Raw genomic sequence first — 23,129 nt, forward strand, 5'->3', positions numbered from 1 at the left:
AACTTCCAAATTCTGTGATAATTGTACTTCTGTGGTCTGATTTAGGTAGAATGGTCAAGAAGAATTTGTGGTAACAGAACTCTCGTATTGAGAGAAAGTCCAATTTTTAAAATAAATTTGTTATATGAACCCAAGTTCTGGCTTGACTTCTGATAAGCAACTAGTTACTTGCTGGTAAATTACACTAAAGTTACCATAATCAATCAATTTCAGGTTGATCTATTGATTTGAAAAAATCAATTGTGTATCACATGAAGCTGAGTGGAATTTGATTTTTTTTTTTCTTTTCATTTTTCTGAAGCTGGAAGCAGGGAGAGATAGTCCGACAGACTCCCGCATGCACCCGACCGGGATCCACCCGGCACGCCCACCAGGGGCGATGCTCTGCTCACCAGGGGGCGATGCTCTGCCCATCCTGGGCGTCGCCATGTTGTGACCAGAGCCACTCTAGCGCCTGAGGCAGACGCCACAGAGCCATCCCCAGCACCCGGGCCATCTTTGCTCCAATGGAGCCTTGGCTGCGGGAGGGGAAGAGAGAGACAGAGAGGAAAGCGCGGTGGAGGGGTGGAGAAGCAAATGGGCGCTTCTCCTGTGTGCCCTGGCCTGGAATGGAACCCTGGTCCTCCGCACGCTAGGCCAACGCTCTACCGCTGAGCCAACCGGCCAGGGCTTGGAATTTGATTTTTAACACACAGGACGCATAATCCTTTGTGGGCTGACGACCAGTGTTCAGCTGCTACTCTTCCGCTCTCCTGATGTAGAGGGGAAGAAACTGGAATTCTGAAAGAACCGGGAAGATTGTAGGCAGCTTATAAAATATATGCTCCAATTCGGCATTACATCATGACTATTTTTTTTTATTCCTCTCAGTTACTTGCCATGGAGAGGTAATATTTCTGGGTGAAATAGTCATAATGAATTGTTGTTTCATATGTAATTGTCTTTCAAAAGCAATAACAAAAACTGAGAATAGATTGGTTGCTGAAATGATGACTCAGAAAAAAATAATTTTAAAACATACAAGATTGTTGTTGTTGTTGTTGTTAGAATAATGGAAACAAAGTTAATCCTGTACTATATTTTTAACACTGGAATAAACTCTTTACATTATTTTTAAGCCTCATAATTGCCCTATGAGAATTTTGAACCATGATTGCCTTTTCATAGGTGAACAAACTAAGGCATGAATCAATTGTCCAGGAAGAGGGAACACACGGCAGTTAGCAGGTGTGCGTGGTCTCAGAGCCCACGCCGCTTTCTGCTGTGGTGTAGATCTGGCACTACCAAGTTTACTGGCTCCACCTTGCCCCAGTGCACGTTCAATTTCAATGAGTTCTCTCGAACTTAGACTTATCAGAGCTTCTGAAAGCATTGGATAATATTCACCCTTCGGTATATGAAGGCTCTTCAGATATGTTAGATGTCTCTCCAGGACAATTTTTTTTAATTTTATTATTATTTTTTTTTATGTTCAGGGGAAACAAAATGCTGCTTTTCTTTTTCTTTTTTTTTTTTCACTTTCTCGCCTGAGTTTTTTTCCTGGTATTTAGCATGTTTCAAGGACAAGTGTAGCTAGCAGGATGCCGACTTCGTGAGGACTGAGCGAGGTGGGCTGCGGCAGGGGCAGAGGCTTCGGGGTGGACAAGCTCTGTGGCGGGTGGTTGTGAAGAGAAAAACCGGGCAGAAGGGTTGTCGATCGGAACAAAGTGAATCATATCATTATACAGATTCATAGACTGTGAGGCTGGAAGAGGCCTCGGTAATCGATTAGTTCAACTCTTACAGTGTGTAGGGAAAGGAAATAAGACAAAAGGTGTTTGCGAACTAGAAACCGGTTTCCGGATTCCCTCCATCCACCCAGCTTCTCAGGAGTAGCATTGAATCCTCACGTGCAGGTTCACGCGCATGTCTTCAGAAAGAAATGGACTCCTCTAAGCTTGCACATGTCAGTCACATGGGGTGGTTTTAGACCCAGAGAGCACAGTGGTTTATGAGAAAGTCCTTGGAGTCAGACCGTCTTAAGTGCCAGGGTCAGCAACATTACTTTCCGATTAAAGAACTTTAGGAAGGTGGCTCTATCTCTCCAGGAGATTGTTTCCTAGTCTGTGAAACATGATAATGAGAGCGACACCCCCTCTGTGCTGCCCTGGGGATTAAGTGAAAACTTCTGAAAAAAGCCTTTGCATCAGGGCTGGGCACAGAGCGGGTAAGCAAATATAGAAATTTCCGGGTATCATCCTCATTGTCATTACCGTCATCACCATAATTTCTTTCATGTGAGCCTCATATAATGAGATAGCCTTTGAAAATTGTGTTTTCTTTTTAATCTTCTTAAAAAAATTATTGACTTTAAAGAGAGAGAAAGAGAGAAACATCGACTTCCTGTTCCACCCATCCACACACAAACTGGTTTACTCTTTTTTATCCTCCACTGGTTTACTCTTACACGTGCCCTGACCTCGGACCCAACCCACAACCAACTGAGCTACCTGATAGGGCCCTGCATTTTCCTTTTAATTATGGAAATACGAATCCCAGTGAAAGGAGATTCTGGCTGAAACTGCAAAATAGACTGAGATCACCAGGAAGGTCATGAAGACTTTAGGTTTCCCATCAGTGAAATGGGAAAGACACTAATCTAGACACAAATGTGAAATTACATGTGCAATCCCATGATAGAGTACATTCAGAAATTGATCTTTCTGCTCAGTTCTATCCAATTCAGTTGTGCTGCGAAGCAGAGGTTCTTGTAGCTTCCCATAGCCTGACCTTGTAACTCAAACCAATGATTTTAAATGACAAAGAGAGAGAGAAAGTTTCACTTTTTTCTTAATCATAATTTGATGTGAAAGAATGAATGCCCATTTAAATTCTGTTGTTAGGGAGCTCAGTTGTGCAATATGCATACAAAAGTAGTTCCAGATCAATACAACATGTTTTAAATTTACATTAACATTTAAGTTAATGAGAAGCTCAATGTGAATTATAGAGCTTTAGATGTTTAGGACTATGTCCCGTCTTGCCAACTTGGAACAGAGTCTATTGACTCACCTTCTCAGTCTCATAAACAGCTTTCAGGATTTATGTGTTTCTAGTGCCAGCGGCTTTTCAGGCTGGTGAATGGTGCCATATTGACCTCACCAGGGAATGAAGTTGGCTCTGTCCACCAAAGACGTAAAATACTTCCAGCAACTGCACACACTGTCCCTGAAAGGCAGTGTGCCATAGATAGTTGTCAGGCTTGGGAATGCTGTAGGATGAGCTCTTACTCCATTTTTCCCTGTTAGTCTTTTTTGCCCCTTTTATTGAATCTATTGGGGTGACACTAGTTAACAAAATTATAAAGGTTTCAGGTGCACAATTCCACAACTCATCTTGTGTGATTACCACCCCAAGTTATGTCTCCATCCATCACCATTCATTCCCTCATATCCCCTTTCAGCCCCCCCCCCCGGGAATCACCACACTCTTGTCCATGTTTATGAGTTTTTTTCTCTTTTTATGTCTTTTTTTGCTCAACCCCTCTCAACTCCCCCCAACAGCTGTTAACCTGCTTTCTATGTGTCTGTCTCTATTTTGCTTGTTAGTTCATTTTGTTGATTAGATTTCACATATGAGATAAATCATATGGTATTTGTTTATCTCTGACTGGCTTATTTCACTTAGTATAGCCAACAGATATTTCCAGGGTACCAGCTTTGGACACAGAACTGTGCTAAAACTACACAGATTCTACATTAAGGATTTCCTAGGCCACTGAAGAATACAGTCATATATATAAACAACTATAAAATTAGATGGTATGTTCCATGATAAAAGAAGGTATACACTGGATGTGATCTGAGGCACTTGAATAAGATTGGAAGTGAATCAACAACAGCTTTCTAAAGAAATATGGATTGAAAGACAAGTAGACATAAGTCAATAAAAAAAGAGCAATCTCCCCATCAGAGAAGAAAGCCAATAAATAAGACAGACACATCTTTTCTTCAATGAATGAAAAGTTCTGAATGATTAAAGTGTGAGGGGTGGAGTAAGGGTGTGTGTGTGTGTGTGTGTATCTACAGATGTATACAAAGAAGTCTGAGTGTAACATAATGCCATTCATGGTTAGGTAGGAACAAGTTTATGAGAATTTCATATACCATGCCAACAAGTTTGTACACTATTCTTAAACAAATGCAGATACAGAGGTTTTAATGTATTTTTGTTTGTTCCTTTTAATAAACCTAATTTGATACAGACATTTCAGATTCACAACAATATGGAAAGCACATTGAGTCCCCATATACCTCCTTTCCTTACACATGCAAAACTTCTCCCCACTTTGGATATCCCACACCACTGTGGCACATTTTTCACAACTAATGAACCTATATGGTTACACCATTATCACCCAAAGTTATAGTCTACATTAGAGTTTGTTCTTGGTGTTGTATTGTACAGTCTATTAGTTTTGACTAATGTAAAAAGACATAACTACTATTGTAGTATCAAACAAAATAGTTTCACTGTCTTAAAATTCTCTGCACCCGACCTCCTCATACCTCCCTCACTTTTAAGTCCTTATAACCACTAATCTCTGTATTGCTTTCTTAGTTTTACCATTTCCAAGATGCCACATAGCAGTGGTCCCCAACCCCCGGGCCTTGGACTGGTACCGGTCCATGGGCCATTTGGTACTGGTCCGCAAAGAAAGAATAAAAAACTTACATTATTTCTATTTTACTTAAGTCTGAACGATGTTTTATTTTTAAAAAATGACCAGATTCCCTCTGTTGCATACATCTAAGACTTACTCTTGATGTTTGTCTCGGTCACATGATACAGTTTTCCGTCCCACCCTAAAGGCCGGTCTGTGAAAATATTTTCTGACATTAAACTGGTCCATGGCCCAAAAAAGGTTGGGGACCACTGCCATATATGTAGTTATATTATATTCCAAATTTCATAGAATCCAAATTCCATATTGGCTTCTTTTACTTAGTCATCTACATTTAAGGTTCCTGGCATGTCTTTTCATGTCTTGACAGCTCATTTCTTTTTAACACTGACTAATATTTCATTGTCTTGATATACTATAGTTTATTTATCCACTCATCCACTGAAAGACATCTTTGACAAATCAATCAATGAACAACTAAGGAACCGCAATGAAGAATTGATGTTACTCATCTCTCTCCCTTCCTGTCTGTCTGTCCCTATCTGTCCCTCTCTCTGACACTCTCTCTCTGTCTCTTCCACAAAAAACCCAACCAACCCCCCCAAAAAAGACATCTTAGTTACCTCTAACTTTTGGCAATTATGAATAAAGCTGCAATAAATATTTATGTGCAGATTTTTATGTGAACACGTTTTTAAGTTTATTGGGCCAATACCAGAAATGCCATTGCTGGAAAATATAATAATTATGTTTAGTGCTGTATAATACCACCAAAATGTCTTCCAAAGTAGCTATATCATTTCACATTTCTACTACAATAAGTGTTCTTATTGTTTTATACCTTCAATTAGCATTTGATAGACCCCAAAAGGTACAAAGCTTTGAAAGGCAAGGAACCCCTCCAAAACATGTTTTTGTGGGTAGATTGAGTCCAGATCCTTCCAAAGAACAAATTAGAATATTTTGGAGACTTTGAAGAGTTTGATACCATTGACTTTCCCATGGATACAAAAACAAATGAAAGAAGAGATTTTTGTTGTACAACCTACAGATGAGGAGTCAGTAAAGAAATTGCTTGAAAGCAGATTTCAAATCAGTTCTGTGAAGTGTGAAATCAAAGTTGCCCAACCCAAGGGGTAGATAGCCAGCAAAAGCAACAACAAAAAGGAGGAAGAGATGGTATGAAAATTACAATAGTGCCTTTGTGGTGATCAAAACTATCATGGCTATGGCAGCTCTGATTATACTTGATATAACTATGGGAGCTATCAATACAATATGGACAGGGAAATGCAGAATACAGTGGCCAACAGAGCACTTACGACAAGGCCTCTCGAAGGAGTGGCAATCATCAAAACCATTATCATCCATACCAGAGGAGGACATTGGAGAGAATAGGAGGAGGTTGCTAAAGTAACCCATCTTGCAGGATGCCATTAGACTGGTCTTCTATTGCTATAAGATGATTATTTTGGGCCTGGCCGGTTGGCTCAGTGGTAGAGTGTTCGCCTGGCGTGCAGGAGTCCCAGGCTCATTTCCTAGCTAGGGCACACAGGAGAGGCGCCCATCTGCTTCTCCATTCCTCCCCCTCTCTTTCTTCTCTCTCTTCCCCTCCTGCAGCCAGGGCTCCATTGGAGCAAGGTTGGCCCAGGCACTGGGTATGGCTCTGTGGCCTCTGCCTCAGGCGCTAGAATGGCTCTGGTTGCAACAGAGCAACGCCCCGATAGGCAGAGCATTGCACCCTGGTGGGTATGCCGGGTGGATCCTGGGAGGGTGCATGCGGGACTCTGTCTGACTGCCTCCCCGCTTCCAACTTCGGAAAAATACACACACACACACACACACAAAAAAACCCCACAAAACAAAGATGACTATTTTGTAAAAAACTTTCTAGTATACAAGTCAAAATTGTATCTTACTATATGTAGCTGCTCATTTGTTTTCTTTGTTTTTATTCTGTCTTTTACTGTCTGTGTTATGGTACAATGTGGGTTTGTGTTCATACAAATTTTATTTGTATGATTTCATGTTAAACTTCAAATAAATGCTTCCATATATATTTATAAAGAATCATCACTCTGCCAATATTGTGAAAAATAGATGGAAAATGAATAGTCAGTCCCATAACATTGTTGGATGTCAAAATAGGCCCTAGTGAATCCTTGATGGAGTTCATATTCTAACAAATGCAAGATACAGATGGTAGAGAATGTCTGAAATACTCAGAAATTTCAGCCTTCATGGCTTTCTTTTGACCACGGGGTGATATGGGTCAATTAGAGAGATAGAATCAGTAACACTATACCTGTGTTTTATCACCCTCATTTATTTTTGCAAAAAGTCAATTTATTGAATACCAATTATGTGCCTGAGAAATGATGAGATTCTATGATAGAATGATGAACCAGAAGGCATGGTCCCTGCCCTCAAGAAATCTACATTTTGGTGAGAGATGAGGAAGAAAAACTAATTAAATAAAAAGAATTCAAGATAATGGCAAAAACAATTAAAAAATTAACAGGGTTATGTGATAGCAATTATTGTTGGGTTAGTCAGAATTTCTTTATCTGTAAAGAGGTTAAACTTGGACTCACTAGATTCAAATCCCAACTCTGCCACTTGCTCATGATGTTATGCTGGCAAGAACTTCAATTCTCTCATCTGTACAATGAAAATAGACATCTACTTCATAGACTTGTGAGAATTGCATGAGCTAACACATGTACAGTGATTAGCCTCCTACTTGTCACATAAGGCTCAAAATTATTGGCAATTATTATAGTTGTGGTTACTATTCTGATTCTACCTTACTATGACTTTTTCTTAGATATCTTGGTCAGGGAAGGCCTCTCTAAAAGGATAAGACTTGGGTTCTGGTCTGAAGAATGAGAGAGGTAGACATGTAGAGAGTTTCAGAAAGGACGTTCAGATTATTTTCCTATAAAGAGCCAGCAACAAGTGCAAAATTCTTGAAATAATGCTATAATGTTTTCTACTTACTGATACTACTCTACCCTAGACAGTGTGATATTATGTGAGTTTCAACTACTAGAGCTTTGTCTATAGGAAAGAGGGGATCACTTGCCTTAATCAAAAACTCAAAATGCAGAAGTCATCTCCTAGGATTACATAAGAAAATTTACTCTGCAGAGATACCTACCAAAACTTGTTTATTTTTTTTTTTTTGTGACAGAGACAGAGAGGGACAGACAGACAGGAAGGGGAAGAGGTAAGAAGCATCAAGTCTTTGTTGTGGCACCTTAGCTGTTCATTGATTGCTTTCTCAAATGTGCCTTGATGTGGGTCTACAGCAGAGTGAGTGACTCCTTGATCAAGCTAGTGACTTTGGGCTCAAGCCAGTGACCTTGGGCTTTAAACCAGTGACCTTTGGGCTCAAGCAGCGAAAATGGAGTCATGTATATGAGCCCAAGCTCAAGCCAGCCATCAAGGTGGTGAGACTGCGCTCAAACCAGATGAGCCCATGCTCAGGCTGACAACCTCAGAGTTTCAAACCTGGGTCCTTCACATCCCAGTCCATTGCTCTATCCACTGTGCTACCACCTGGTCAGATCCAACACTTCTTTTTTTTAACCTCTTGATCAAGACCAGATGATTAGCTAATGATCACAATTATTAAAAATTAGTAAACTGAATTTATTAACAAATAAATGTCTTGATACTTGGCATTATAAACAATAGAAGTGGGCCTTATGGAAAAAATTACAGGTATTTAAAATATGTTTAGTGACCTATATATTTTTAAGATACTCCTTACATTTATATTAATACAGTTAAAGAATCTGGTGAAGCATAAATCTTATATCCTTAGGTCTGGGAGGACACCTGTTGCTTGATCCTTAAAGGTTCTCTGTCCTGCCAGGAGTTAGAAGAACACTTTATTGGCTGATCCAACCATAAAGGTATACTAATTTTGCCTCTAGAACAGTGCTTCCCAACGTGGGGCCCACGCCCCACAGGGGGGCAATTCGATAGTTAAGGGGGGCAATTTGAAAATGGACTTGACACGACTTTAACTCTTTTGCCCCGGGCCATTTAAATGCAATGCTAGATATCGGTGCCAAATTTAACAAAAAATGCAATTCTTAAATAATTGCAGTAAATAATTAATAAGTATAATTTCGTTTGACGAGACCAAAATATCAACTGGGTGATTGGCATCGTCAAGTAAACTTCGTCCTGGGTTCACCGTGGAGCGTGCCGTCTGCCGCGGGGAACCCCGGACATTTAAAAAACTTGCTAAACAACGCAGTTATTCTCACCTAATTGGCCCATCGCAACTTCCATAGTGTTTCACATCATTCAGTTGGTGTTAGTTTGAAATAAGTGTCAGTCAAAACTGTTGTAAAAGCTCGTTGATTTAATAAATATACATATATATATTGTATAGATATAATTGGTAAGTATTTGATTTTATTTTTATCAATATTAAACTCTTTATTAAGTACTTCTTGCATTGGGGCTAGAAAGCACTAATATTTTATAAATATTATTGGGGCTATAATAGTGCATGCATGACAATTTTAATTTTAGAAGCATAACTTTCCAGAAAATTTTGTCAAGTGGAAAAAATATAGATACCTTTTGATTTGTGGCGGTAGTGTAGTAAATGTGTTATATACATTTAAATAAATATGAATTTTTAGTATACATTTACTCTATGTCACATTAAATATATTTTAACACATATTTTAATATTAGTTTTTAATTGATCTTATTTCTTATAGCCCATAGTAAAATGAGTGGTGCAAGCAAGAAAAAAACTCGTCAATATTCAGAGGAATATTTAAAATTTGGGTTCATACCCGCTGTTCACGATGAGCGGATTCTTTTTTGTCTTTTATGCTAGCAATGCTTGACCAACGAATCAATGAAACGAGGTCGTCTTGAGGACATTTGAAGGCAAAACATAGTGCTCATATTAATTCAGATTTGAGTTACTTTAAAACTTTAAAGAAAAATTTTGAAAAAAGAACAACATTAAAGTCTCTATTTACTGCTCATACTTCAACTAATAATCGTGTTCTTGAGGCTAGTTATCAAATTTCTTTATTCATCGCTAAAACTGGAAAATCACACTATAGGAGAGAATTTAATAAAACCATCAATATCAGTATTTCTTAAAATGGTTCTTGAAAAAGATGACAAAGATGTAAAAGCTATGCCACTCAGTGACAATTCTGTTAGCAGAAGAATAGACGAAATGAGTGAGGATATTGAAAAACAACTTATTGAAAAGCTGAAAACAAGAAAATTATCCTTGCAAATGGATGAATCAACTTTGAGAGACAGTGAGGTAGTATTGATAACTTACGTAAGATATATTGATAAAGAACATTTTGCTGAAGAAATGTTGTTCTGTAAAAGATTAGAAAGCACCACTACCTCCAAAGATATATATAATAAGCTTAAAAACTACTTAGATGTCAATGATATACCAATGAAAAATATAACATCTTGTGCTGCAGATGGTGCTCCCAATATGATGGGCAAGAAAAATGGCTGCTTAAAATTGATGAAAGATGCAAATCCAGAAATGATTCTTGTGCGTTGTGTTATTCATAGGGAAAACTTGGTAGCTAAAAACATCTCACCTGTTCTGAATGAAGTATTACATACAGTAATAAAGTGTGTTAATGCTATTAAAGCTAGTGCCAAATGTGAGCGTCTTTTCAAGCTATTTTGTGAAGAACAAAATGAAGACTATGTGAGACTTTTACTTCATACTGAAGTCAGATGGCTATCTAAAGGAAACTTTCTGAAAAGATTTATGGAACTGTTTGATACTCTTAGTGATTTTTTAAGCGACAAACCTGAAATGACGTATCTATTAACAGTAGATGGTAAAAGATGGTAAAGCATTTGTGAGTTATTTAGCCGATATCTTAGAAAAACTAAATATATTAAATAAGCAACTTCAAGGAACAAATAAAACTCTTGTCGATGCAAAAGCAAAGATATTTGGTTTCATTACCAATATTGAGTTATGTCAGAAACATATTAACAACAAAAACTTTAAACAGTTTCATTGGCTCCAAAAATGGGAAGTAACTGATACCGCTTTACTTGTTATTGTCAATCATTTGAATATTCTATCGGCTGATTTAAAAGAAAGATTTTCTGATTTAAAACAAATTGATTTCCCAACATGGATGATGCAGCCAATGTTAGTGGATTTGTCTGATATATCAAATATGCAGTATCAAGAAGAACTCACAGAATTGCAAAATGATGAGTCAGTTAAAGCTTTATTTAATATCAAAGGAGCAATGGCATGGCTTTGTGAGGAAACAGAAATCAAATACCCAAATTCAACCAAATGTACAAGAAAACGATTGCTACCATTTCCATCTTCATTTTTAGATGAATGTGGATTTAATGCTGTAAATGACTTACTGGTAAAAAAAAAGAAATCAGCTGGATATAACACAACGTGGAGACTTGAGACTAAAGCTAACCAAATTGGAACCTAATATAAAATCTCTGTGCAGCAAGCATCAAGCGCAAGGATCACACTAAATTAAAATAATAAATTAATATAGAAAAATCTGTATTAAAATTATTTGGAATTTAAATTTCTGTTTTTCATTATATGTTTTGAAATTTTACTTACTGTGTTTTGTTAATAATTTCATAGTGATTTCTTCCTAAAACCTATCATTTATGTTTATTAAGTGAACAAATCAATTTTTTAATCTTAAAAATTATGTATGTTACATAGGGGGGACATAAAAATTTTAGAAAGGTTAAGGTGGGGCATTGCACAAAAAAGGCTGGGAAACACTGCTCTAGAATGTTATCTGTTGAAAGGTGGCATGCAGAGCACCTCAAACAACAAAAGGATGTAACTTCGTTGCATTTTTAGAACAGGTTGTTGTTAAAAATATATTGTACTTACTAATGCAAGCATGTTTATCTAATAATCTTGTGTGTTTGACAATTAGGTCGGTGACTTTGCTTTACTATTGTAGAGCACTGAAGGTATAAGGAACACTTAACCCAGCTCAGGCTGCTTTGCCTGTTATATCTAAAAAAAAGTCTCATAATTATACATTATGCAGCATCAGACAGTTTAGGTCAATTTGCAATAGTTAACATGTCCCATGAATAAACAGGAAACTGTTGAATCTTGACCGTAATAAGAAAGATAGTGTTAGAAATTGAACTTGGAGAGGTAAGAAAGAACCAAAAAAAAAGCAGGAACTTGTAGCTTCTGATAACATTTTTAGATTTAATTCTCAGGGTAATAGGACTCTTCTCAGATATAAAAAGGGAGTGCCACTGATCTGTTTTGTATTTTTTTTTCTTGGTGACAGAGATAGAAAGAGACAAAGAGAGGGACAGACAGGGACCGACAGACAAGAAGAGAGAGAGGAAAACCATCAATTGTTTGTTGTAGCTTCTTAGTTGTTCATTGATTACTTTCTCATATGTGCCTTGACCAGGGTGGGGGGGAGGTACAGCAGACCGAGTGACCCCTTGCTCAAGCCAGAGACCTTGGGCTCAAGCTGGTGAGCCTTGCTCAAACCAGATGAACCTGCACTCAAGCTGGTGACCCAGGGGTTTTGAAACTGGGTCCTCCACGTCCCAGTCCAATGCTCTATCCACTGCGCTATCGGCTGGTCAGCCTATTTTGTATTTTTGAGATGATATTAACAAATGTGTAGAAAATTGATTGTAAGGGTAAGATTGAGTGCAAGGAGGAAAGCTGAGAAATATTGCAGAAGTTGGGCAAGAGTAATAAAAGTTCTGAACTAATAGTAGAGATGCATAAAAGAAATGTGAATAGACTTGGAGATTTATTTTGGAAGAAATTCCAATAGGATTTGTTTGAGATTGGAAGTGAAAATAGAACACAGACAGACTACTGGGTTTGAAGCAACTGTTGGGAAACCTTGAATGCTGATTAGAGCTGCTAGAGAAGGTCTGTGTTGGAAAGTTGAGGGTCAGTTTTACTGCCTAGGGGTGCCTCTAAGCAATGTGTGGATTTCCTCATGGATCTATGCAGAAAGTTGCTGTTTCCCATAAGAGGACTTTTGACAGAGACTACTTTGTAGAGTGCACATGCCCTTTGCAGTCATGGGACATGCCTTGTTCTCAGAGGGAGACCACTTTTCTATGCATAAATAGGAATATCAGAATGGGAAGTCTCAGTGTCTCGGATTTATTTCAGATTTGTTGAGCCTGGCTGTTCCCTCATAGAAAATGCATGATCAAGAAAAGGGCTTCTATCTTTATCTGTCATCATTAAAAAGATGATATTCATCAGAAGCTATGAAGCTTCACTATAATTTTTGACTCTTCGTTCAGTGTATGAATATGTCTTCATAGTCAGTGATTTAGTCAGTACATCTGCAGTCTGTCATTCAGAGATTCTTTTAATAAACCTTTATTATAAATTAACCATGGACTTGGCCAGTACATGGAGAGTGTTACATAACTCCTCTTCTGCCGGTAAGTCACTGAGATATTTAGTCTATTAAGCACCACCACCACCACCACCACCAACAACAACAAAAATCTCAAGTGCAATTCAGGAAACTGACTTCATTACGCTTTGTATTGACTCTGGAACTATTGCAAAAATATACAATTAAATTTAAAAAGTCAATTGTTTTTATATTTTATCTATAAAAACTTTACATCGCTTAAAAAATCAGACCATATTTTTATTTTATATTTCCAATAGCTAATTTTAAATGTACTTGAGATTTGTTTTTTAAGAATGAGAGCTATCATTATATATAAATATGATCTTTACTCATGTTAACAGGCATGTAATACAGACACTGCCTAATTTTGTAGACTATTCAACCTGAGATATTTTCATATATATTTTAGAAGCATTTTGTTTTGCATTGGAAGAACAAAAAGGAGGACATTCACACTCAAATTTGTTATTTTACTTTTCCATAGCTTGTGTAGTTTTGAAAGGAGACCTCTCAATGCCTGACCAGAGGTGGTGCAGTGGATAGAGTGTTAACCTGGGACTCTGAGGATCCTAGCTTGAAACCCCAGGGTTGCCAGATTGAGAGAAGAATCATCAACATGATCCTAAGGTTGTTGGCTTGAGCAAGGGGTCACTGGCTTTGCTTGAGCCCCCAGTCAAGGCATGCAGAAGAAACAGTCAATGAACAACGAAAGTGATGCAACTACAAGTTCATTCTTCTGATCTCTTTCCCTTTGTGTCTTTCTGTCTCTCAAAAAAAATTAAATAAATAAAATAAAATAGAAAAGAGACCTTCCAACATTCTAGGCCATGTGTTTTTATCTGAAGTGGAGTTAATACCATGTAGCTATTTTAAACTTTCTTACTTAACATGGAAATCAGAAGCTTGATGTACAGGAAGTCTTCTGGACTCTGGTTTCTATCACAAAAGAAACAGAGCCCATCATTACTATTATTTGTAGTGGAAATGGTTAAGAAATCCAGGGGTGAACTATAGAAAGAACACCTTTATATAATTACCAGGTCAATGAAGTTCAACTACGCAGCGTAAGAAGTCCTCACATCATGTTTTGTTTTATTTTTATTTTAAAATAAATAAATATATATGATTTTAGCTGTTGGAGACAACTAAAGAAGTCGATAAGTTGCATGTATATAACAAACTATGGAATCATAGTTTCTCTCGTACTCCTCTAAGGCAGGCAGTAATAGTTAACTATTATATTAACTCTCGTTGGATCAACATTTAACAGCCGAAGTACAGTGTACTGATGACTGTACTTTAGGATTTATGTCCAGGTTGGCAAAATTAGTAATTTAAGGGATTTCTGGATTGTATCATTTTTTTAGTTTATTTTCTCCCATAGATTAACAACCATGATGATTATTTATATAATAAATTAAAAAAAAAAGAGAAAAATGCTACCAGTTCAAATAAGGAATATTGTATGGGTTGTTTAGCTTTTGGAGTGCTCAGAAGACGAGTAGTTTTACTTGAGACAATTCATGGATGTGAAAATTAGTAACTGGGTAATAACAGCAGATGGGGAAAAAAACCCAAAACTCTCTGTATGAAATATTACACCTTTTCATTTAGATATATCAGTCTATTTTAAGAAATTTATGATGCCACTTTCATAATTTAAAAAGAACAAACACTGCCACAGATATTTCTATTCGTCTGTGAGGGAAAAGGAGACCTCTGTGGTGAGCCAAAAAGTAAGCTTTGAGACAGGAAAGCGAGTGAGTGACAAATGCTATTCTTTCTAAGCAGGACTGATTCGTTACCCCATACGCTCTCATTACGCATTCTGCCAACAACACAGGGATGTGGAAATAGCAGTTCTGTAAGAGCCTGGTGGAACATCCAGATTTAATTAAACTTTGTTTTCCTTGGGCAAGTTAACCGTGCAGCAATGTCACGGGAGAACAGAGCCTGGCATTGTATTGACTGACTAGCAGCAAAAGGCACCGAGCTAAATGCCAGTGCACACGGGTAATGTAAACACGAGAAAGGGAGCAACCGGACCAGTGCTATGAGCTGAGAGCCTGTCACAGGAGCCAGGTTCTGAGGACATGGGGGTGTGTGCGCAGAAAGTGGACTGTGGAGGACAGTGGCCAGGGTTCCTGGCTGTTCTGGAAAAATGCATTTAAAACTGGTGTCTCTCAAGGCACAGAGCAAGCACCTAAAGTGATGATGACAGAAACTGCAATTTCAGCTCAAGATTAAAAAAAAAAGAAGAAAGATTCTAAACTATGAAGACTATCCAAGATTGGACAGACTTTCCTGAAAGGTAGTGAGTTTAGTGCCATTTGAGTGTTCAAGTATAGGATGCATAGTCATTTGTGGCTTCTTACTTGGCATCATGTCAGTTTCTGAATCTAACGAACTAGGCCACTTTGGCATTAACTTAATAAAGAAGAGGCAGTGGAATGACGAATACGAATGATTTTTAGTTGCTTATGTGGCAGAGATTGAGATGGGATTACTAGCATTGGCCCAAGTGTCATCACACATAGGTGAACAAAAGAGAAGCAGTTTTTTTTTCTGTTTAACTTTCTCAACACATGTAGCCTTTCAAAATTAAATACACTTTAGCAGTCTGTTAGTTTCCTAAGGGTGCTGTAACCAAGTACCACACATAGGGTGGCTAAAAACAACATAAATTTTTTCTCGAGCTGTTCTGGAGGCTGGAAGGTCAAAATCAAGATATGGGAGTGACATCAGCAAAATGGCCAAATGAGATATCCCTTGCGAACATCTCCCTCTCAAAAATAATGCTTTGGCATACAACCACAGACAAAGGTGGCTTTATGGGAACCATGGGATCTAGGAGATGGTGAAACCCCAGTGAAGTTCAAGACCAAAATAACCTAACAGGCTTGCAACCGAGAAAATGACTCATGACTATAGTCCTGGCCACAGAAACGTAAATAGCTCCAGACTCCTGAGAACTTGATGATAACTCCATTTGTCTTTGGGTCGGTCAACAGCACTGTATGCCAAGAGACCTGGAAGGACACATGCCTACCATGCATCAGGTAACACACATACAGACTTCAGTATCGGCTAGGGACCCTGACATGGCCCAGAAACCAGCTTCAACACCTCTTGGCCCCAGTCTGGGATCAACAGGAGATAAGTCCACTAAATTCAGTTATTTAGAAAGGGCTCTGTAACTGAGCATTAGTCAGTTTCAGCTGTAGTTCGTGATCATTTTTTTTTGCTGGCACAGTGACCCTGCAGTAGACATTCTCATCTGAACCTTCAGAAATCATGAAAGAGCCATATACTAGGCATCAGCCCTGCCCAGTTGTGTCCCTGGATAGCTGGCACAGGGACCGGGCAAGAAAACCTCCCATTTATGCCCCCCAACAATATCAAGGAAACAGTATACATGAATCCAGCTTCCCCACAGCCAAGTTTGCTAACAGGAGATGCTCCTGTCTCTGCCCCTAGAGAACCAGGGCCCAACACTTGACGTCAGTCCCTCTAGCGATTGTCAGAGACCAGTCCAGTCTGCAGGGAGACATGATGGGAAACATTACAACTGATACACACACCTACAAAGGATTATAAGAGGTAACAGTGAACTATTATAAGCCAACAAATAGGTTACTTAGAAAACAATGGATACAGGTACATTTCTAGAAATATACAACCTATCAAGACTGAAGCATGAAGAAATAGAAAATCTGAACAGACCAAATCATGATTAAGGAAATTGAAGCAGTAATCGAAAACCTCCCAATAAGAAAAGAAGAGCTCAGGACTAAATGGCGTCACTGGTGAATTCTGCCAAACATGTAAGAATTAATGTGAATCTTTTTCAAACTTGTCCAGAAAACTGAATAGGAGAAAATACTGCCCAATCATTTTGTGTCTTAGAATTATACTGATACCAAAGGCACATAGGGACACCATAAGAAAAGAAAATTACAGGCCAATATCCTTGATGAATATTGATGCAAAAAGTGTCAACAAAATTCTTACAAACTCAACTCAACATGCACGCACACATGATGAAATCGTACTCAGAAAGGAGAAAGAAGAAAACCCTGTCATTTGTGACAACAGGGATGGACCATGAGGACATTATGCTAAATTACTGCATGACATGACTTATATGGGAAACTTAAAAAACAAAAATGAAAACAAAAAAACTCATAGAAACAGAGTAGAATGGTGGTTGCCAGGGGCTGGGGATGAGAAAATAGGGAGATATTGTTCAGAGGTTATAAATAACCATTTACAAGATAACTAAGTTCTGAGGACTGAAGATACAGAATGGTGACTATAGTTAGCACACTGTATTATATACTTAAAATTTGCTACATGGCTAGATCTCAAAACACACACACAAATTATAATTATGAGATGTGATGGATTTGTTAACTAACTTTAATTAGGTAATCATTTTGCAATATATGCATCTGTAAAATAGCCTATAACATGAAACTTACAGGATCTTATATGTCAATTATGTCTTGATAAAGTTGGTAAAAATAAATTGAATTCCAGTTAAACAATGTATACTTATTTAGTATAAGCATGTTTCAAATATATGCACTGTCTGTCTGAAATTACATTTGAACTGGGAAGAACAGGATATGGACAGTTAGTTCTTTCTCTCTCTGAAGCTCTATGTGAGAATCTTTCTCGGTTTCTTCTGGCTTTTGCTGTCTTGCTGTTCCTTGGCTTGTAGCTGCGTAACTCCAGTTCCTGCCTTTGTCTTTGTATGGCTCTCTTCTCTCTGGTGACGCTCTATGTTGTATCTCTAAATGTCCCTCTTTTTATAGAGACACCAGTCATTAAATGTAGGGCCCGTCCTAATTCAGTACGGTTTCATCTTAACTTGATCACCTAGGCAAAGGTTCAATATATTTTTTTAAATTCAATTTCCAAATAAGGTCAATTTCCAAATAAGGTTACCGTGGTTTACAACCTCAAGATATGTTTTTGGAAAACACAATTCAACTCATAATAAGCAGCTTTACATATTTTCATCATCAACAGTTAAGTGTGATTTAAGATACATGATTTTTCTTTTTAATTTCCTTTCTTTCCTGGGTCTCAACTCACAATATTTTATCACTTCCACTTTGCTGTCTAACAAACCTGAAGCACGTCTCATTCCTTGACTATGTCACCTTCACGCCAATGATTTTTCAGGACTTGAGTGTTCTGCTGTGTTCACCTGGCAACTCTCTAGTTGCTTTTCAAATTTTAGCACCATCATCATTTTCTTCTATTTGCTTGACAGAATGAGTGTCCTTCTCACTTTGTTCTCAGTATACCAGCCACATACAATTTCATGAGGCTAATTAATTATGAGACCATATCATTAGCATTGGTTTACATATTTTCTTTCTATGAAAAATTGTAGGTTACTTAAAAACAGTGATCATGTTCATCACTTACAACTACGTATTGAATGAAATGGGTTTACAGATAACTGAGTGAATAGGCAGACAATAGCCCATGCTACTATCTAAGGGAACCCACCTTGGTGAGGACTTCTGGATATTAAAATGAAAATAGATATAGAAAGTAAAGTCTATCAAAAATATCCCACCTTTAAAAATATTTCCTGGTAGCCTCGTCCTTTGGCTAAAATACAATAGAATATACAAGGCACCCTTACTCCTTAGGCTCATTTGTTGTTAGTAGGTAAATAGAAGAATTATTCTGATGAATCACCATTATGTATCCATTCATATTATTTATTTACATGTACATAATATATATATATATATATATATATATATATATATATATATATATACACATACATACACAAAAAAATCTAAGAAAAAATAAAAACTTGCTCAGCTGGTGCGATTCCTCCAAGCTTAGTGCTCAAGAAAGAAAGAGAAGCTGTCTTGATATTTGTGTTCTTTCTGCTTTAGTATGTACAGAGAGAATGCCACAGGGGAGCCTGTTCCATTTTATATCAAGGGGCACTGATCATGCTTTTAAAAGTTTTTGGATAAGATTGTTATGTGATGTCTAAATATTAAGTTTGTGTCTACTGGGAACATTGGCGTTTTACCAAAGACACAGTTGAAACATTTCAGTGAAACTTTTAATAATGGTTTCAGAAGACACTGTCAAGGAAAGCATGCCACCGGGTATCGTTATCCATAAGGACAGTAGGCTGGAGTTTAGGAAAATAAGTTGAGGACATAATAAAACACTCTAAGAGCAGCTTATATCAGTGCTTCACAGTAATACACCACCAGGTGTGAGTAGAGGAGGAAGGTAATTACATTTTATTACGCTGTCCACATGCTATCTCATTGGGAGTGTGCACTCATAATTGTTTTGTTGTTACTTGCAAAAAATCCAGCAGTTATTAGTACAATAGTGAACAAAGCATTAAACAAAATACTAAAATATATACAGTTGACCCTTGAAAAATGTGCAGGTTTGGTTTGCTGACCCCTACACAGTCAAAAATTCACATATAATTTATGATTCCCCTAAAACTTCAGTTGCCTCTTTGTATCCATAGAGGACTGGTTTCAGGACTATGCATGGACACCCACATCTATGGATGCTCAAATACTTTATACAAGATGGCATAGAGCAATGCATGTAGTTGGCCCTATTCATCCTTGGATTAAACACATGCGCATGTGCATGCACACACACACACACACACATGCAAGCCAAGTCAGTCAGCAGAAAGTGAGATATAATAAAACACACACTATACCACTTTTAGGAATATACCCCAAGAACACCATAGCACTGTTTGAAAAGAAGAAATGTACCCCCATGTTTATGGCAGCATTGTTCACAATAGCAAAGATCTGGAAACAGCCCAAGTGTCCATTAGTGGACGAGTGGATTAAAAAGCTTTGGTACATATATATTATGGAATACTACTCAGTCATAAGAAATGATGACATCGGATCATTTACAACAACATAGATGGACCTTGATAACATTATACTGAGCAAAATAAGTAAATCAGAAAAACTAAGAACTATATGATTCCATACATAGGTGGGACATAAAAATGAGACTCAGAGACATGGACAAGAGTGTGGGGGTTATGAGATTGGGGGGAGGAGAGGAAGGAGGTTGGGGGAGGGGAGGGGCACAAAGAAAACCAGTTAGAAGGTGATGGAAGACAATCAGACTTTGGGTTATGGGAATGCAGCATAATCAAATGTCAAAATACCCTAGAGATGTTTTCTCTAAATATATGTACCCTGATTTATCAATGTCACCCCATTAAAAAAGCAAAAAAATGTCAATATCTTCTCTGCTATTGATCACTAGCTATAACTCAGGAAAATCTAATCTAAAAGCATTGTCAAAAATTTTAATACTCTGGGCTAACTCTTCAGTATTATGGCCCATTTCCTAAATGGTAATTATATCGAGGCTGAGACAACCTCTTGGAATTACCAGTGAACCCACTCTTCCTCTCGGCACAATTTTGAAAGAATTGTATCCCTTCTCAGACTCTACATTTTCAAAAGGCTCAAAATTAGTGTTATATAATTCAATGATTCAAAGTCTTTTATATTACATATACCAAGCAAAATTATGAGAGAGAAAACAATGCCAAAAACAACAAAACAGGAAACAAAAACAACAGCAAACAAGATAACAGTGATCGGGCCACTAGAAATGGTTAAAATCACTGAAGTCATTCACCTGGTTATTATAAATATTCTTTAGGAACTGCTAAGCAGGTAACCCACAGTTAGTTAACCCGCAAAATCCTATGTACTTATACTCTTGAAATATCTAGTTAACTGTAATTTTCCCCCTCATAAATGCCGTACTTAATATCAACGTAAAAATATACAAACAAGAAATAGAAGGTCTTACTTACTGAATTGAAAGGTTTCATACATTATAGCATCTCATGATTGATTATTCTTGTTTCCTGTGTTTCCCTTCTTTTAGGTTTGGAAACCATTACCATGAACACAGAAGTCAGGATGTGACCTGTGCCTGTACTAGAAGAAGGTTTACCTTATATCAAGAAGGATGTGGGTTTTTGAGGATGACATTTAAAGGCAGATCACAAAAACAAATTTCTGAATTAGAAATTTGGCTTAATATTTCTCCTGCAGTCTGTAAACCTCACACCTAAGTCCTCTCTTTATTAGGATATAAGACAGAAGGTGAACTTTCTTATTAAAGGGCGTTTCAAGCATCATTCACAATGCAATAGACAAAACATTAGAAAACAGAGGATTAAGGCTGAATAAAAATGAAAAGGTTCCAACTTTATTTATTTTTTACAGGATGAAAATTGTATTATGTGACCAGGATGGGAAAGCAGAAATGCTTAGCACTGCAGTTAGGATAACTGTTGGATGTGCCTAGTTCAGATACTTACCCAGGGTAGGTATCTGCTTGTATGCTGCCTTCCTGACTCTGGCAATATACCAACAGCAAGGAAGAACTTAATTTTTATGAAGGAGCTTGTCACAAATATAATAGAATGGATTTGCTAAATTTTGAAATTTATGATTGTATTATTATTCATTTAATCCATAGTAGAGTAGCGTTGTATCAAGCAACAAGGAACATAATTTCTGGATCAAAACCAACGGAATTCACATCTCTTTCTTAAATGTTACTACTTCTATGACCTCAGGAAAGGTTTTCATCATCCATGTGCCTTGTTAACTTCATCCATGAAAGTCACAGTAACAGCATCTACCATATAACGTCATTTTGTAGTGTTGTATATAAAGGCCTCAGACCCATGCCTGACATATATTAAGCCTCATATGGATACAATGTTTTTATATTTATTTATATCTAGTTGAGCATGTATTATGTATCAGGTACTTTTCTAGGTGATGGGATTATAATGTTAATAAAACCTAAGTCCTTGTCTTATAAAATTTACCTTTTAATTTGAGCAGTGTAACAGAACCTAAGTAGTATTCACCAAATCTTTTCACTCTCTTCTCCTTGAAAATTTATTTATTTGAGAAATAATTATATATAACATTCTTTTAGTTTCAGGTGTCTAACATGATTCCATATATGTATACATTGTGAAATGATCATCATCATAAGTCAAGTTAACATCGATCACAACATAGTTAAAACTTTTTTTTTTCTATGATGAGATCTATTCTTTCTTCTTGACTGACAGCTGAACTATTGAATATGTATCTTGCTCTTCTCCACAGTGAGGACTGTCTACAGGACTAAATTGTAGCAAAAGTATTATGAGAGAAAGTGGTTTGTACCATTCCTAGGTATGGCTCATATTATCCTCATGCCATTTAGTTTCTCTCTATTGACTGTGGGCTCTAGCAAGATGCCAGGGTAAACTTTGAAGCCATAGGTCAAAGATGTCAGTCTTTGATCCTGAATGACTGTGTGGGTAAGACCCTCAGTTTCCTTCCCTGCTGCCACTGACATTTGAAATTTGTATAAATAGGTAAACTATTTTCTATGCTACAATTGCAAGCCTTATAGCATTGAGTGTTACTTCTATTAATGTAAAGAGAATAAGTAAACAAATAAATGTACAACATTATATCAGCTAATACCAAGTGCTTGGTGGAAAAGAGAAGAAGGAAGGGAAGCAGAGTAGAGAAGACAGATCAGGAAAGTCCTCAGTTAGAAGGGGACATTGGAAGCCAGGCTTGATGAAAAGAGCACTTCAAAACAAATCACAAGAGCAAATACTGATGTAGAAATGTGTTTGTAGTTTTCAAAACTTGAGTTGAAAACCAGCATGGGCTGAACTTGAGTATTAACTAAGTTCAGAGGCAACCAGGGAACAGGCTAAACTTTCACAGACTATGATAAGGATTATGGATTTTATTGGAAGATTTTCAATAGGGAGATGAAACAATTTAAAAATTATAATTTCAGTTCCTATGTAGAAGTTGGCTTAGGGGAAGTATGAAAGCTGAGATGTAAGTTACTAATATGGCATACAAATATAATGAATGGTATTAGCTTGGTATTAAATTTGGTAACAACATCTTTATGAAAAAAAGAGA

General features: G+C 37.3%; 1 protein-coding gene across 2 annotated transcripts in view; it reads right to left on the minus strand.

Moving 5' to 3' along the window:
- LRRC4C (leucine rich repeat containing 4C) overlaps positions 1 to 23,129 on the minus strand; it is a 1,282,290-nt gene that overhangs the window by 205,630 nt on the left and 1,053,531 nt on the right. The window lies entirely within an intron of this gene.

The sequence above is a fragment of the Saccopteryx bilineata genome, chromosome 1 (genome assembly GCF_036850765.1).
Source record: "Saccopteryx bilineata isolate mSacBil1 chromosome 1, mSacBil1_pri_phased_curated, whole genome shotgun sequence".
Lineage (NCBI taxonomy): Eukaryota > Metazoa > Chordata > Mammalia > Chiroptera > Emballonuridae > Saccopteryx > Saccopteryx bilineata.